At 35.8% G+C, this 15,171-nt stretch overlaps 1 pseudogene; it reads left to right on the top strand.

Moving 5' to 3' along the window:
- Positions 1 to 11,530: 11,530 nt before the first annotated feature.
- Positions 11,531 to 11,760, top strand: LOC105087537 (large ribosomal subunit protein eL39-like; annotated as a pseudogene).
- The last annotated feature ends 3,411 nt before the right edge of the window (positions 11,761 to 15,171 follow it).

Raw genomic sequence — 15,171 nt, 5'->3', positions numbered from 1 at the left:
AAATCTACATTAAAAAAAAACCCAAACACTTGAGCATACTATTTTAACATAGTTATTTATTTAATTAATACTATAATTTTCCACTGCAAGGCAACATTTGATGTCTTGGTCATAACATACATGTTTTAAGGATTCCTGGCTCTGAGAAATGTATTTGTGAAGAGATGCAGAAATTGTGGGAGAAAGATCTGGTCCTCTAGGAGTCTTTTTACCAGGAAGGAAGCCTAGGGATTTTAAATTGTTTCTGTATATTATCCAATTTTGAGCAAAAAAGGAAATAGAAAAAAGACACCTATGCAAAGATATCAGCAGAAACCAACAGAAAAGTATAAAGTGGAAGGGAAAACAATCTTATTTTCAATACATTCCTAAATTTTATACTAAATGGAAATTATCACTTGAAAGTAAATAGGGTCCTACTAAATATGTATTTAAAAATTCTATCATAGAATAGAAATACTAGCTGGTTTAAGCCTTTCTTTTTCTTTTACTTGCATTCTATTCTATCCGAAATTATGTTCTGATTGTCTCAGTAGGAGACTAAGGCAATATTTGTAGTAATTATACTACTTTGAAGGAAGTCTATGAAAATAAATGTGTGCTGTTACATTTCTTTTCACAACTCTCCAAACACCATTAATGAGGAATCAAAAGTGCCCTGCAATCAGAACAGCGATATAAATACCCACTCACCCTCTTGTGCAGCCAGGACAAACAATGAATGCAAGTTCCCAGACTGAACAAACATGCTTCCTACTTCCTGTCCTATTGGTAGGAAGCTTCCAAATGTGGGAGGCAGCCATGAATAGGTCCACTGAAAGAGCCTCTTTAAATGGGCTGCTAGTCTGTTTCAAAGAACATTTTGTAATCATGTTTGACAACTGCTTTCCAGAAGGAAAACAGTAAAGCATTTAAAAACAGAAGCATTTGGAAGCAAACTGAAACATCATAACACTTGTGAAGAGGTTTATGATCCTTGGATATCTAACACCAAGTGAACAGGGGGTAAAAAAATCTCTGGGTTGTTTTTTTTTAAGACTAAATATTATTTAGGGCCAAAATTTTTTAGGACCAAATATTTTATAAACTCCTGCAGATAAACTAGGACTTGTTTTCTGTTGAGTGTGAGCAGAACCGTATGTTTAAAAATGTCTCTCAAACAGTTTATGAAGTGCTTGATAGTTTCTTCTCTATCCCCGAGATGAAAAATTTTATCCATAATATTATTTCCTGTGAATGCCTTGGCTAAATTGGTATATTCAGTATTCATAAAGTTTACTTCACATATGCCCAATCTTTTTACCCCACCTGAAATTCCCTCCTTTCTCTTCTCTACTTAGCTACGTATTAGCAGACCTGAAAGCATCCATGGAGTGTACAAGACACAGATAATTCAGTCTTCATCTCATGTACTCTTAAACCAACATTTCAATATCTAGCACATTTAATCACGTGTTGCCTCATGTTGCATTTCAACTTTAAATGTGTATCTTTTAACCCCATACCCCTAATTTGTCCCTCCTCCCTACCTCTCCTCTTTGATATTCACAAGTTTATTATCTACATCTGTGAGTCTGTTTCTCTTCTGAGTATACATTTATTTGTTTTATTTTTTAGATTCCATATATAAGTGGTATCATTTAGTATTTGTTTTCCTTATCTGTCTAACTTACTTGACTAAGCATAATATTCTTTAAGTCCATCCATGTTGCTGTAAATTGAAGAATTTCATTTTTTAATGGCTGAGTAACATTCTGTTGTATATATGTATATATATATCACCACTTCCTAATCCAGTTGTCTGTTAATGGGTATTTGGTTTGCTTCCATGTCTTGGCTATTGTAAATAGTGCTGATATGAACACTGGGGTGTGTGTGTCTTTTCAAAATAATGTTTTTTCTTTTTTTCTGGATATATACCCAAGAGTAGAATTGCTGAATCATATGGTAGTTCTTTTTATTTTTATTTTTTTGAGGAATTTCCTTACTGTTTTCCATAGTGGCTGCACCAATTTATATTACCACTGATAGTGTACAAGGGTTCTCTTTTCCCCACATCCTCTGCAACATTTGTTTTTTGTAGACTTTTTGAGGATAGCCATTCTGGTAGGTGTGAGGTGATACTTTATGGTGATTTTGATTTACATTTCACTAATAATTACCATTGTTGAGCACCTTTCCACATGCTTGTCAGCCATCTGAAGGTCTTTGTAAAAAATGTCTATTTAAGTCTTCTGCCCACTTTTAATTGGATTTTTAAAAATATTGAATTGCATACTCTGTATATTTTTGGATATTAACCACTTGTCAGTTGCATCATTTGCAAATATTTTCTCCCATTCTGCAGGGTGTTTTTTTTTTTTTTTTCATTTTGTTGATGGTTTCCTTTGCTGTGCAAAAAAAAAAAAAAAATTGTTTAATTAGGTCCCATTTGTTTGGTTTTGCTTTTCTTTCTTTTACCTTAAGAGACTGATCTAAGAAAATTTATGTCCAAGAGTGTTTTCCTAAGTTCTCTTCTAGGAATTTTATGGTTTGTCTTACATTTAGGTCTTTAAACCATTTTGAGTTTATTTTTGTATATGGTGTGGGGAAATGTTCTAAATTCATTGTTTTACTTGTGGCTGTTCAGTTTTTCCAACACCACCTATTGAAAAGATCACCTTTTTTCCATAGCATATTCTTGACTCCTTCTCCATAGATTAATTGACTGTAAGTGCATGGGTTTATTTCTGGGCTGTCTATTCTGTTCCATTGATCTGTGCATCTGTGTTTGTGCCAATACCATGCTGTTTTAATTACTGTAGCTTTGCAGTGTAGTCAATACCATGCTGTTTTAATTACTGTAGTTTTGCAGTGTAGTCTGAAGTTTAGGATGGTTATTCTTCCAGGTTTGTTCTTTTTTCCTAAGAATTGCTTTGGCAGTTTGGGGTCTTTTGTGCTTCCATACAAATTTCAGGATTATTTTTCTCTCGTTCTATAAAAAATGTCCTATGTATTTTGATAGCAACTTCATTAAATCTGTAGATTGCTTTTGGCAGTGTGGCTATTTTAATACTATGATTCTTTCAATCAAAGATAAAAGGATATCTTTCCATTTCTCTGAATCATATTCAATTTCCTTCATCAATGTTTTATCATTTTCTTTCCCCTCCTTGGTTATGTTTATTCCTAGGTATTTTTAATATGATTTTAAATAGGATTTTTTAAACTTTCTCTTTCTGAAATTTTATTCTTTGTGTATAGAAATGCAACAAATTTGTGTCTGTTAACTTTGTGTCCTGCAACCTTTCTGAATTCATTTATTAGTTTTAATAGTTTTCAGGTGGAGACTTCAGTGTTCTGTACATAGGGTATCATGTCATCTGCAAATAATGACGGTTTTCTCTCTTCCCTTACAACTGGGATGCCTTTTATTTGTTTTTCTTGCTGTGGCTGTGACTTTCAATACTGAGTTAAATAGAAGTGGTGAGAGCAGGCTTCTTTGTCTTTCTCCTGAATTCAGCAGAAAACCTGTCAGCTTTTCACAATTGAACATGCTATTGGCTGTGGGTTTTCCATAAATGACCTTTATTATGTTGAGACATGTTCCCTCTATACTCACTTTGATAAGATTTTTTTATAATACATTGATTTTGAATTTTGTCATATGTTTTTTCTGCAGCTATGGAGATGATCATCTGTTTTTTGTCTTTCCTTTTGTTAATATGATGTATCATATTGATTGATTTCTGTATGTTGAACGGTCCTTGTGATCCTAGAATAAATCCAACTTGATCATGGTGTATTATCCTTTTTATCTATTGTTGGATTTAGGTTGCTAATATTTTATTGAGAATTTTTACTTCATATTCACCAAAGATATTGGCCTGTAATTTTTTTTTTTTTTTTGTAGTCCCTTTGTCTAGTTTTGGTATCATGATAATGGCGACTTCATAGAATGAATTTGGGAGTCTTCCATCCTCTTCAACTTTTTGGGATAGTTTGAGAAGGATAGTTATAAAGTCTTCTTTATATTTTTGATAGAATTTCCCAGTGAAGTTGTCCAGTCCTGGACTTATGTTTGCAGGCAGGTTTTTTGTTTGTTTGTTTGTTTAACAGATTCTATTTTACTTCTAGTGATTGATCTGTTCAAATAGTCTGTTTCTTCTTGACTCAGTCTTGGCATGCTATATGTTTCTAGAAATCTGTCCAATTCATTGGCATATAACTGTTTATAGTATTCTCTTATGATCTTTTTGTAGTTCTGTGGTATCAGTTGTTATTTCTTCTCTTTCACTTTTTTTTTTTTTTATTTGGGCCCACACCCTTTTCTTCTTGGTCAGCCTGGCTAAAGCTTTATCAATTTCGCTTATTTTTTCAAAGAGCTAGATTTTTATTTCATTGATTTTTTTCCATTGTTATTTTTATCTCTAACTTATTTCCCCCTCTGATCGTCATTATTTCCTTTCTTCTGCTGACTTTGTGTTTTGTTTGTTCTTTTTTAATTCTAATTTTTGTAGGTGGTAGTTTAGGTTGTTTATTTGAGGTTTTACTTGTTTCTCAAGGAATACCTGTATTGCTGTGATCCTCCCTCCTAGAATTGATTTTGCTGAATTCCAGATTTTATATGGTTGTGTTTTCATTTTCATTTGTCTCAAGGTATTTTTTGATTTCCTTGTTATTTTCATCCTTGGCCCATTGGTTTCTTAGTAGCATGTTGCTTAGTCTCCATGTATTTTTACTTTTCCCATTTTTCTTTTTGCACTTAATTTCTAGTTTCAAATCATTGTAGTTCTAAAAGATGCTTAATATAATTTCTACTCTCTTAAATAGTTTGAGGCTTGTTTTTAATGACCTAGTGTGTGATCAATCTTTGAGAATGTTCCATGGACACTTAAAAACAATGTGTGTTCTGCTTTTGTTGGGGTACTTTCCTTTAGATATCAATTAAGTCCAGCTGTTCTATTATATTATTTAGGGCCTCTGTTGGCTTACTGATTTTCTGCCTGGATGATCTATCCATTGATGTCACTGGGGTGTTAAAGTCTTCTACTGTTATTGTATTATTGTCTATTTCTCTCTTTATATCTGTTCACATTTACTTTATATATTTAGGTGCTTCTGTATGTGTGTATATATGTTAGCAAGTGTAACATTCTCTTTTGTATTGATCCCATTATCATTACATAATACCCTTCTTTGTCTTTTGTTATAGGCTTTATTTTAAAATCTATTTTGTCTTATATGAATATTGCTACCTCCACTTTCTTGTCATTTCTATTTGCATGAAATATCTTTTTTCATCCTCACTCTTTCAGTCTATCTGTGTCTTTCAACCTGAAGTTAGTCTCTTGTATTCAGCACATTGATGCATCTTATTTTTTCATCCAATAAGCCAGACTATGCCTTTTGATTGGAGCATTTAATCTATTGATGTTTAAAGTATTGATAGGTATGTACTTACTGCAATTTTATTTTCTGTATTCTATTTTTTTTTTTTTGTAGTTCTTTGTTAGTTTTTTCTTTTTGCTTCTCTCATTGTGTTTTAGTGATTTTCTTTTGTAGTATGCTTGAGTTCCTTTCTTTTTGATTTTGGTGCATCTATTTAGGTTTTGATTTGTGGTTACTATGGAATTCATATACATTGACCCATAATTATATCTACTTGCTTTAAACTGATAATCATTTAAGTTCAAACACATTCTAAAATATCTACATTTTAATTCCCTTCTCCAACAATTTGTATTTTTAATGTCATTTTTCAAATCTTCATGCTTGTACCTTTACTGCTAATTATAGGTATAGTTGTTTTTACAAATTTTTATTCTTTTAATAAAGAATGTATTTTAATACATTTACTGACAGACATATAAGTGATCTTTAATCCTTGCTGTATTTTCCTTTTCTGTTAGAATTGTACCTTTCCTAGAAATTCTTGCTTCTTTTCCATTTAGAGAAGACCCTGGAACATTTCTTTTAGGATAGGTTTACTGTTGCTGTGTTCTTTTGGTTTTTGCTTGTCTGAGAAGTTCTTTACCTCTCTTTCTATTTTAAATGATACTCTTACTTGTAAAATACCCCAGGTTGCAAGTTTTTTCCCTTTCAGGACTTTGAAAATATCATGCCACTCTCTTCTGGGCTGCAATGTTTCTGCAAAGAAAACAGCTGATAGCCTTATGGGTATTCCCTTGTTTATGACTGTTTTTCCCTTGATACCTTTAGAAGTCTTTTATCTTTAACTTTTGTCATTTTAATTGTGATATGTCTTGATGTGGGTCTGTTTGGATTTATTGTAGTTGAGACCCTCCATGCTTCCTGTAACTGGGTATCTGTTTCCTTTTTTAGGTTTGGGAAGTTTTTCAGCCATAATTTCTTAAAATACCTTTTTGATTCCCTTCTCTCTCTCCTCCTTCTGGAGTTCCTATTATGCATGTGTTGCCACATTTTAGATTATCCCATATATCTCATATGTCACCTTTTTTCCCAACTGTCTTTCTCTCTGAAGTTCTGATTTTGTGATTTCCATTTTTCTATCTTCCAGATCACTTGTACATTTTTCTGTGTCAGATAGTTGGTTATTTATTGCTTCTAGAGTCCTCTCATCTCAGAAATTGAGTTACAGTTTCTAGATCCTTGTTAAAATGATCATGTTTACATTGGTATTCTTTCTTAATTCAGTTAGCTTTCTTATTACCAACTGTTTGAATCCAGTGTCTGGAAGATTTACTGTCTCTGTTACATTATTTATTTTTTTCAGGGATTTCCTCTTACTCTTTTAACTGGGAGTAATTACTCTGCCTTTTTTACTTTAATTAACTTTATCTTTATGAATTTAGGTAGAACAATCATCTGTTGTGGTTTTGAAGGAGTGTTTTTCATGTGGGAGCTCCCTATATAGACTGTGTGTGCCCAGAGTCTTTTGTGGGAGGGCTGGATTTGATGTTGATGCCAGCCACTTATTTCCTCAAGACGTGCTGGCCACTATCACCTTGATAGAGGGTGTGGCTGGTGTTGGAGGAGCTAAAGCATACACAGGATGTGAGGTGGCCTTCCCCTCTGTTTGGTAGCTGGTGAAGCCCTGTGAGGGGCAGGGCCTGCTCCTAAGTTGCTGGAGTGGAAACCCTGCAATTCAGGCTTAAACAGACTCTGTTCCCTTTGTGTGTGTGTGTGTTTTCCTTTTTCCTACACTGGGGCTTTTGCCCCAAAGGAAGACAGTGATGAAGTAAATGAGGCTTATGTGTTAATAGAGATCTGATGCACTGCCCTGTATGCATCTGCAGCTCTGCTATTGTGGTTTGCATTTTTGTGGTTGTCCCAGATCTCATGGAAGGCTGTCTTTTGGAGTGGAAATGGCTGGAGTATTTGCTAGGCTAGGACTGGAGGTCAGAGTATTGTGATTGCAAGAACTGAAGTGTCTGCACTGCTGTCGGAGGTCCCTGCTGCTTCCATGGTGCTGTTCGAATATGCACCAACAATAGTCACTGACACCCCACCTGGAGTCCACCTCAGGCAGCCTCTGTATCATTAGATTGAGTCATTTCCCAGCACACAGCTGCTCTAGATCCTGTACCAATCTGTGGAATGGAGTGGGCAGTGAGGGGTGTTCACCCAACTTGGACTGGGGAGCACAGTGAGGCAGAAGCCCCTAAAGCAGACTTTTCTCTACACTGTCTGTTGGTAAGCCAGCACACATGCACCCCTTGTGAGTGGAATCCAGGGTTCTCCAGCTTTTCTATCTGTCCCAGGAGTTCTCCTGGCAGCCAAGGGGTCTTGTCTCCTCTGCACAGGACCCCAGGATCGGACATTTCATGTGTGGCTCAACTCACTCACTCCCCAAGGCAAGAGATCACCCATGCAGTCTTTCTTTTCCTGAGTCCCCTCCCAGGGGCACAGGTCCCTATATGCGCTATGATCCTTTCTACCTGTCCTACCCAGTGGGAATCTTCCTTGAAGCCTTGGTTATATAGGAGTCTTTCTGTCAGATTCCAGTTAGCATTCTGTGGGAATTATTCCATTGTAGATGTAATTTTAATTTGCTTGTGGGGGTAGGTGATCTCCATGTCCTCTTCTTTGCTGTTTGATTCCTCTCTGGTTAATAAGAGATTCTTAAGACTAGTCATTATATATTTTTTCCTTTCAATTTGATCCTCCCATAAGCTGTTTATGATGAGAACTGTCAATATTTTTTTCCTTTTAAATATAGCCAATTTAAAGGATTCATCTAAAAAAAAAAAAGGATTCATCTGGCCATTGATAAGTAAGTTCTTATATTAACTTCAAAAAGCAACTCAAGCCAATAAGCATTTTATTACTGATTAACCAAAGACACATCAGGTGTCTCACAAGCCATTTATAGTCCTCACAAGATCTGGAAAGTTCACTCCCAGAGTAAGCCTAAGAAAGTAAAGACCTTTGTTTCTATAGGAGGTAAGAGTGGTGTAGTGACAACAGTGCCTACAGTGTCCCACAAATATGTGAGATGCCTCCAACCATAAACCTACTAATTTATGGCATTGAGCAGGTGCTGTTGGAATGGGACTTTTCCACCACTAACAAGCAATGAAGGCTGAGATGACAAAGGCCCCTTAGGGTCTGGGATAGTTTATAACAAATTCCCTCTGAGAGCTGGCACAACTGGACAAAGAGAGTGCTGCTTGTGACTTTGTGCCAGGAACCCCGGTAATTTGGCCACCAGATGTACTCTGGTAATGCACCTTCAGAATGGCAGAGACCAGAGAGAACTTTTTTTCCCTGACTGGACACAAAGCCAAGCTCTCAGGACATGGAACAAGATGGAAGGAAAAACCTCATCCCCCCACAGAAAAATTTGTCTTAATAGATATTTGTCCTGTGAGAGCCATTAAGTCACCAGTCTGTGAGACTGGCTCAAATAGCAGAGCCCGTTCCTGCCTTCTGTCCTCTGGTTCTTCTTCCTTATGACAAAAAGAAAGAAAGAAATAGAGAAAGAGAGAAAGAGAGGAAGGGAGGGAGGGAGGAAGGAAGAAAGAAAAAGAAAGAAAGGAAGAAGGAAAGAAAGAAAGAAAAGAAAGAAAGGAAAAGAAAGGAAAGAAAGGAAGAAAGAAAGAAAGAAAGAAAGAAAGAAAGAAAGAAAGAAAGAAAGAAAGAAAGAAAGAAAGAAAGAAAGAAAGAAAGAAAGAAAGAAAGAAAGAAAGAAAGAAGGAAGGAAGGGAGAAAGGGAGAGAGGAAGAAAGGGAGAGAGAGAAAGAAAGAAAAGTAGTGACCATCTCTGGCAGGAAAAAAATCCCCAAGAGTTGTTAATCCAAGGATCAAGCCCCACAAATAGTTTTTCCTGCTAATCTAAATTGAGAGAGAGAAAAGGGACTCTCACCACTTTCCCTTCCACCATAGCTTGCAGGCAGAGATCCTGGATATGGTTGTGATAAGAAATTTTACCTTCTGCAAGCCTTTGTCACATGTCCCAGGATCTCTCAGCTGGAGCAGCCTCAGGGCAGGAAACAGGGTCCATCCAACCTCCTGCCTGATTCACCAACTACTGGGGAGGGAAAAATTTTCCCCTCTACCCTCATCAAGTTCTTGTGGCTGGATTAATAACAAAATTGATACAAGACAGATTAAGAAGAACAAGAAACAAATTTTAATTCATGCACATGGAGATCTCATAGAAATGGGACCTGAGAAGTGGCCAAAGCAGGCAGCTTCTATATTTTTTGGATAAAGAATCAATAAATTTATTAGGAATTGACAGGGCAAATAAACTTATGTTTTGGATGCTCAATTAGTGAAGAGTCTAAACCAAGTTTGGGCTTGGGTTGGTAGATTTTTAAATTGCCAAGGTTTATACATAGAGATTTTTCAGCCCCAAATTCCCTGTGTTGGTGATAAGGGTGTTCTTTATCTCCAGATGCATGGAGTGCACCTTTCACATGAGAAATTTATTTTCTGCTTTCAAGGAGACAGACCCAATCATTGTCCCTCTTGTGTTGACTATTTCTTAAGTAACTTTAATTCAAAATTATCAATATGTCATTGAAGCACATTTTGAGGTGGACTACCTTGGGCCCCAACAGGTCCCTACACCTGGGAAAGAGAAAAAGATTTACTATTGGGGAATGTGGAGAATGGGAAATCATTATGTCCTTTTGATATATTTCACTCTATGGAACCCAAATTTGGAATCATAGCACCAAAGTCTTTCATAGCTTTTAGTTTCTTCCATCCTCTTCCTGATCCCACAAAGTATCTGAAATCTCCATGGTTTTCCTCAGCACTCATGGTTATTGCACTGGGGAAATAAGATTAGGAGAACTATTTTACATTTGATAGCTTGTAAATTTCAGACTATTATGAGACAGTGTTGACCATGACATTTCTACATCTTTTTGAGTACAGTGAGACTTTCATATCCCTGGGTTCCACATGCATTGATTCAACCAATTGGGAATCAAAAATATTTGGAAAAAATTACCAGGAATTTCCAAAGAGCAAAACTTGAATTTGCCACAGGCCAGCAAATATTTTCATAGCATTTATATTATGTTTACAATCATTTGCATAGCATTTACATTGTATTAGGTAATATAAGTAATCCAGAGATGATTTAAAGTGTATGGAAAGATATGTGTGGCTTATATGCAAGTAATATGCAAATTTAAATAAGGAACTTAAGACTCCTCAGATTTTACATCTGCAGAGATGGAGGGTATTGTGTTGGAACCAGTCCACCAAGGATACCAAGGGAAGACTGTATTTCCTTTCCACTACCATCTAGATGTGTATCCTTAAATAAGTAGCTTAATCTCTTTATGCTTCAGTTACTTATATATAAAAAGATGATAATTAATAGCTATCTCATAGAAAGGAGGATTAAATGGATAATTCATGTAAAGCCTTTTGTAAATACATAGTAAGGACTTGATTCATGTTAATTATAATGATAAGGATGTTGATTACCATTAACTTTCCAGGATGAAGAACGTCTCATCTTTGCATGAATGTATATGTTAACTGTAATTGATTATGCCAACTCTAGAAATATATAATGGTCTTTATGCCCCAGAAATCAGAACCAAGCTAGGGGAAAATCATTTTGTATGTAGATTAGATTTAGTTTTAGATTAGAATCAATTTTTTTAATCTCTTGTATTCTACTTCTTTCTTCTTTTTTCTTCAGACAGCTGTATCTTAGTGATAACCCCAAGACCCTTCCTAAATTACCACACAAAACTAAATCAAAATACCAGTCAAAGCTATAGTTTGTGTGAAAAAGGCTCTTAACCTGCTATACTTTTTGAAAGCATACATGTTTTTCTTTCCCTAGTATAATAGATTAACCTTAGAAGTTATCTCAGGAAGGTGAAGTGTCATTTGTGAGTTTGTTATATCAGTCAAGATTCTGTCAGGAAGACAGGGTCTACTCTGGGCATTTTGTAAAGCAGGAAGTGGCATAATATAGTAAACTAGATTCCCACAAATTTATCTGAAGAGCTGACAAAATGAAAATAGGGAAAATTGGTCTCCTTTTCTCCACCATCATGGTTGATTATGTATGTGGTTGTCTATGTTCTTAGCCATGTCTTCTCACAAGACTTTCAGGATCCTGCAATTCTTGGCCAAGAAACAAAAGCAGAATCATTCCATTCCTCAAAGGATTTGGATGAAAACTGGTAATAAAAAATCACATGCAACTCCATGAGGAGACATTGGAGAAGAATCAAGCTGGGTCTATAGGGAATCACACATGAGATGGCACACACATTGATGCTGTATCAAAGTCACTTGCACCTTACCATATAACTCTGAAAACATTGTTATTCTCTGGACAGCTGGATGTGTTTAATAAATCATTGGGAAAATGATTTTCCTCTTTGTTTCCATGTTTCTGCACTAGTCGGTTGGCTGGGTAATAAATATGTGAGAACTTTTGCTGCAAAAAAATGGAGAAAACTACTATTGCTCTCTGGTTTGATGCCAGGTTTCAGGAAGTTGCAGGAATCCCAAGAAACCATTGTTGATAATCACAGCTGCTTGAAGCATGAGTCAGATGGTTCATCAGGAAACACTCTAAGGAACTGTAAAACCTCATGCCCGCCATTTGTCACTCTCCAAATCTGTTTACTTTTAATGAAGGTGCAACAATCTCATATATGCATCTCTCATTCATAGATTCTGAACCAAGTTGACAGGAGATTTTTCAAAAAGGAGTTTGCAAGTTTCTAGCCCCTGAGGTACAAGAAAGAACATAAGAGGGTAATGAATCAATGCTATTTGATTAAAAAGAAAAGTCTATCCAGCACAAACCACTTCTTTGTGTACTTATCATTCATATACATCAAATAAATAATAAATATTTAAATTTGTATGCAACAACAATATATTTATATCAACCATGACTCAACTATTCTTCAATTTGACAAAGACTGACTCATCCTTATTCCAAAATATAAAGACCCAGAGTCCCACCGATCACTCTTATTCATCTGGAGTTAATGGTTATTACTCTTTTAGCACAGTCACAATTCTTTGATATTCTGGAGCTGAAGACAAAATTAGAAGGATAAGCACCATCAGCAGAGATTGCATAAAATAGCATGAGAATGACAATTAAAAAATACATACATAACAATGATAGCATTGGTTTCTGCTATTGGTTACAAAGAACACAGTTGATATCCATGATTCCCCTCTTATATTACTCATCCAGAGTCCCATTGCCCTCAGTCAGCACCTTGCTGGATCACCTCTATTTACCCAGCTTGTTTATCTTTACTTCTGAAGGGTCTGAATTCTTATTGGTCCTGGCTGCATTTGATTTCTGTCAACTTTCACTAATTTTTATTCCTTGACCTGGAAGCAATAAATATCCACATGATCTCCTGGCTTCTAGACATAATGTCTTCTCCTCCCATTTTGTAGCCTATTTCCCCTTGGCCATCAAGGTCAATCATTTAAGCTAGGTTACTAATTCCCTGTTTATTTGTTGATTTAGTGATATGAAGAAACTAATGTGGCCAGGTGGACACTCTCAACATCTAGAAGGCATTCCTTCATTGAGAACCAAGATCTCTAACTAACATAGATCTACATTATAGGAACAGACAGCATACTCTGTCAGTTGATCATCAGTCTCAGCAGTCATCCATGCTTCTACCCTTTGTTTCCCAGACCAATGTTAGAGGTGCAACATTCATCTCTGTCATTCACAGAACTATTGGAGAAACAATACCACGTACTGGAGACTTGTGCAGAGCTTATATTTTTCCTTGGAGGACAATAATCTAATCCTACAAGTTGTTGTCTTCAAGCCAGTGCCATTTTGGGTTCTAGCTAAGTCATTTTACTGTTCTATTGGGCCAGCTGCTTTGGGTGAATGGTTTTGTAGTGATATCAATGAAGTGTGTAGCTTATAATAGCACTGTTTCATTTCTTAGTTAAAAGGATTACCTAAGTCAGAAGCAATATTTTATGACATACCATGAAGGTGAATAAGAGTTTCTTTAAGTCTGGGCAAGAAGATACATGGGGAGTAGACAGAAGATGGAGAATCATTTATATAACCTCTAATTAATTTTTTTCTAAAAGCTGGGAACTTGAAATCTCTATACCCCTTTTATTTTGCCTTTAAAATATATGTAGGTATGAATTATAGGAAATAATCTTTAATATTTGTTTCTAAATAAAATCTGATATTGAAAAAATTTAATTCAGTTCTTCACAAAGAGAGTTTCCACATATTCTTACATGTACATCACTAAAAGTGCCCCATGAGTGTCATCGTCATCTTAACTTGAGTAACTACAGACAACTCAAAGCTACTTTTTTAAAGCAGAGGAACTGAAAGAAATATTTGGCCTGCAGATGGAGGGATTGAGAGAGAGAGGCTGAGAAAGGGAAGGAAATTTAACAGACAGACAATATGTTTATTCTATTGTAGGGATTCTTATGCCAGGAGAATTTTGTGAATATCTTAAATTGAAAGCACAATAATCTCCATCTACATGTGAATTTATCTGCGGAGAAAGGGAGAACTCCCTAATAAGCCAATAGAAGGCTGTTGTCCCAGTGTCTGGTAGTGGATCTGGGATCTCTAATAGGGTGCCTGTTGCTGTCACTACAAAGCTGGCAGTCAGACAGAGGAGCTGGGTGTAGAGTAGGGAAAGCAAGGACAAGCTGGAGCTTGCTAGAACATCTGTATCTGTCTCCAACCACATTTAATCTCTCTGACTTTAAAGAGAGAAAATGGCTTCTTAAATAACACTGCCTTCCAAATCTTGCACACATTTCTTTTGGGGATAAAGCTAACCACAGGAGGGGATTCTGGGAAAGTAGCTCCAACTCAGCCAGATTAAAACTGCTAAATCACAATTGAATTGACTTCTCCCTCTTCAAATTAATCTCCCACCTGGATTTCTAGACATTATTCCTTCCTCTTTCTCTTACTGCCTCCCTGACTGCTTCTTCTTAAAGAAAATAAGGGTAAGTATGAATATAAATATAGGCATTATGTTGTTAAATATGAGTATGGAGATTAAATTATATTTGGACTTGAATTTACTTAGATACATTTAGAGAGGTTACAAAATGACCCAAACCAATTAGATCACTTAGCAAATAAAAGGGTTTTTTGGTGAATATTAGACCCTGTGAATAGTTATGTGAGAATGATACATTCCTTTTCTCACAACCTTACTAATAGCAATTTTATATTGAAAAAGAGTCTCAGACCAAAATACCACCAAATTTACAACCATTTATTAGGAGAATGATCTCCAAATAGTCATGCAACATATTACATAGCTTGAAAAAATGTAATTTGTGCCTAGAAACACTGTTTACCACCTTGCATGATAGGCTCACTCCAAGGTGAATTCAGTGGTGTTCAGAGGGTACATCAGGTCAGCCCCAGTGTGCAATCCAGCATCTGATTTCTCCAGGAAGAAGAGAAACATAGGCTCAGTAGGACTATAGGCTTTGATTATTCCACCAAAGTTATTACACAGCTCTGCTTGTTGGAAGTTTATACCTCATTTATTTAAAGTGGTGAGGCTCCTACAGTATTTTAACCATGCATCTTATCTTGGACAAATCTCATTTTTTCAACAATAACTAACACTCTGACATTATTTCAACAAATGTACTTTAGGTGTTAAGTAACCATTTTGGAAATGTTTCCTGGCTAAATGGACTTCAAATGCCAATAACCACACTTGAAGT

The sequence above is a fragment of the Camelus dromedarius genome, chromosome 30 (assembly GCF_036321535.1).
Source record: "Camelus dromedarius isolate mCamDro1 chromosome 30, mCamDro1.pat, whole genome shotgun sequence".
Classification (NCBI taxonomy): Eukaryota; Metazoa; Chordata; class Mammalia; order Artiodactyla; family Camelidae; genus Camelus; species Camelus dromedarius.
Note: the sequence above shows the minus strand (reverse complement) of the source record. Positions and strands in the feature narration are given on the sequence as shown.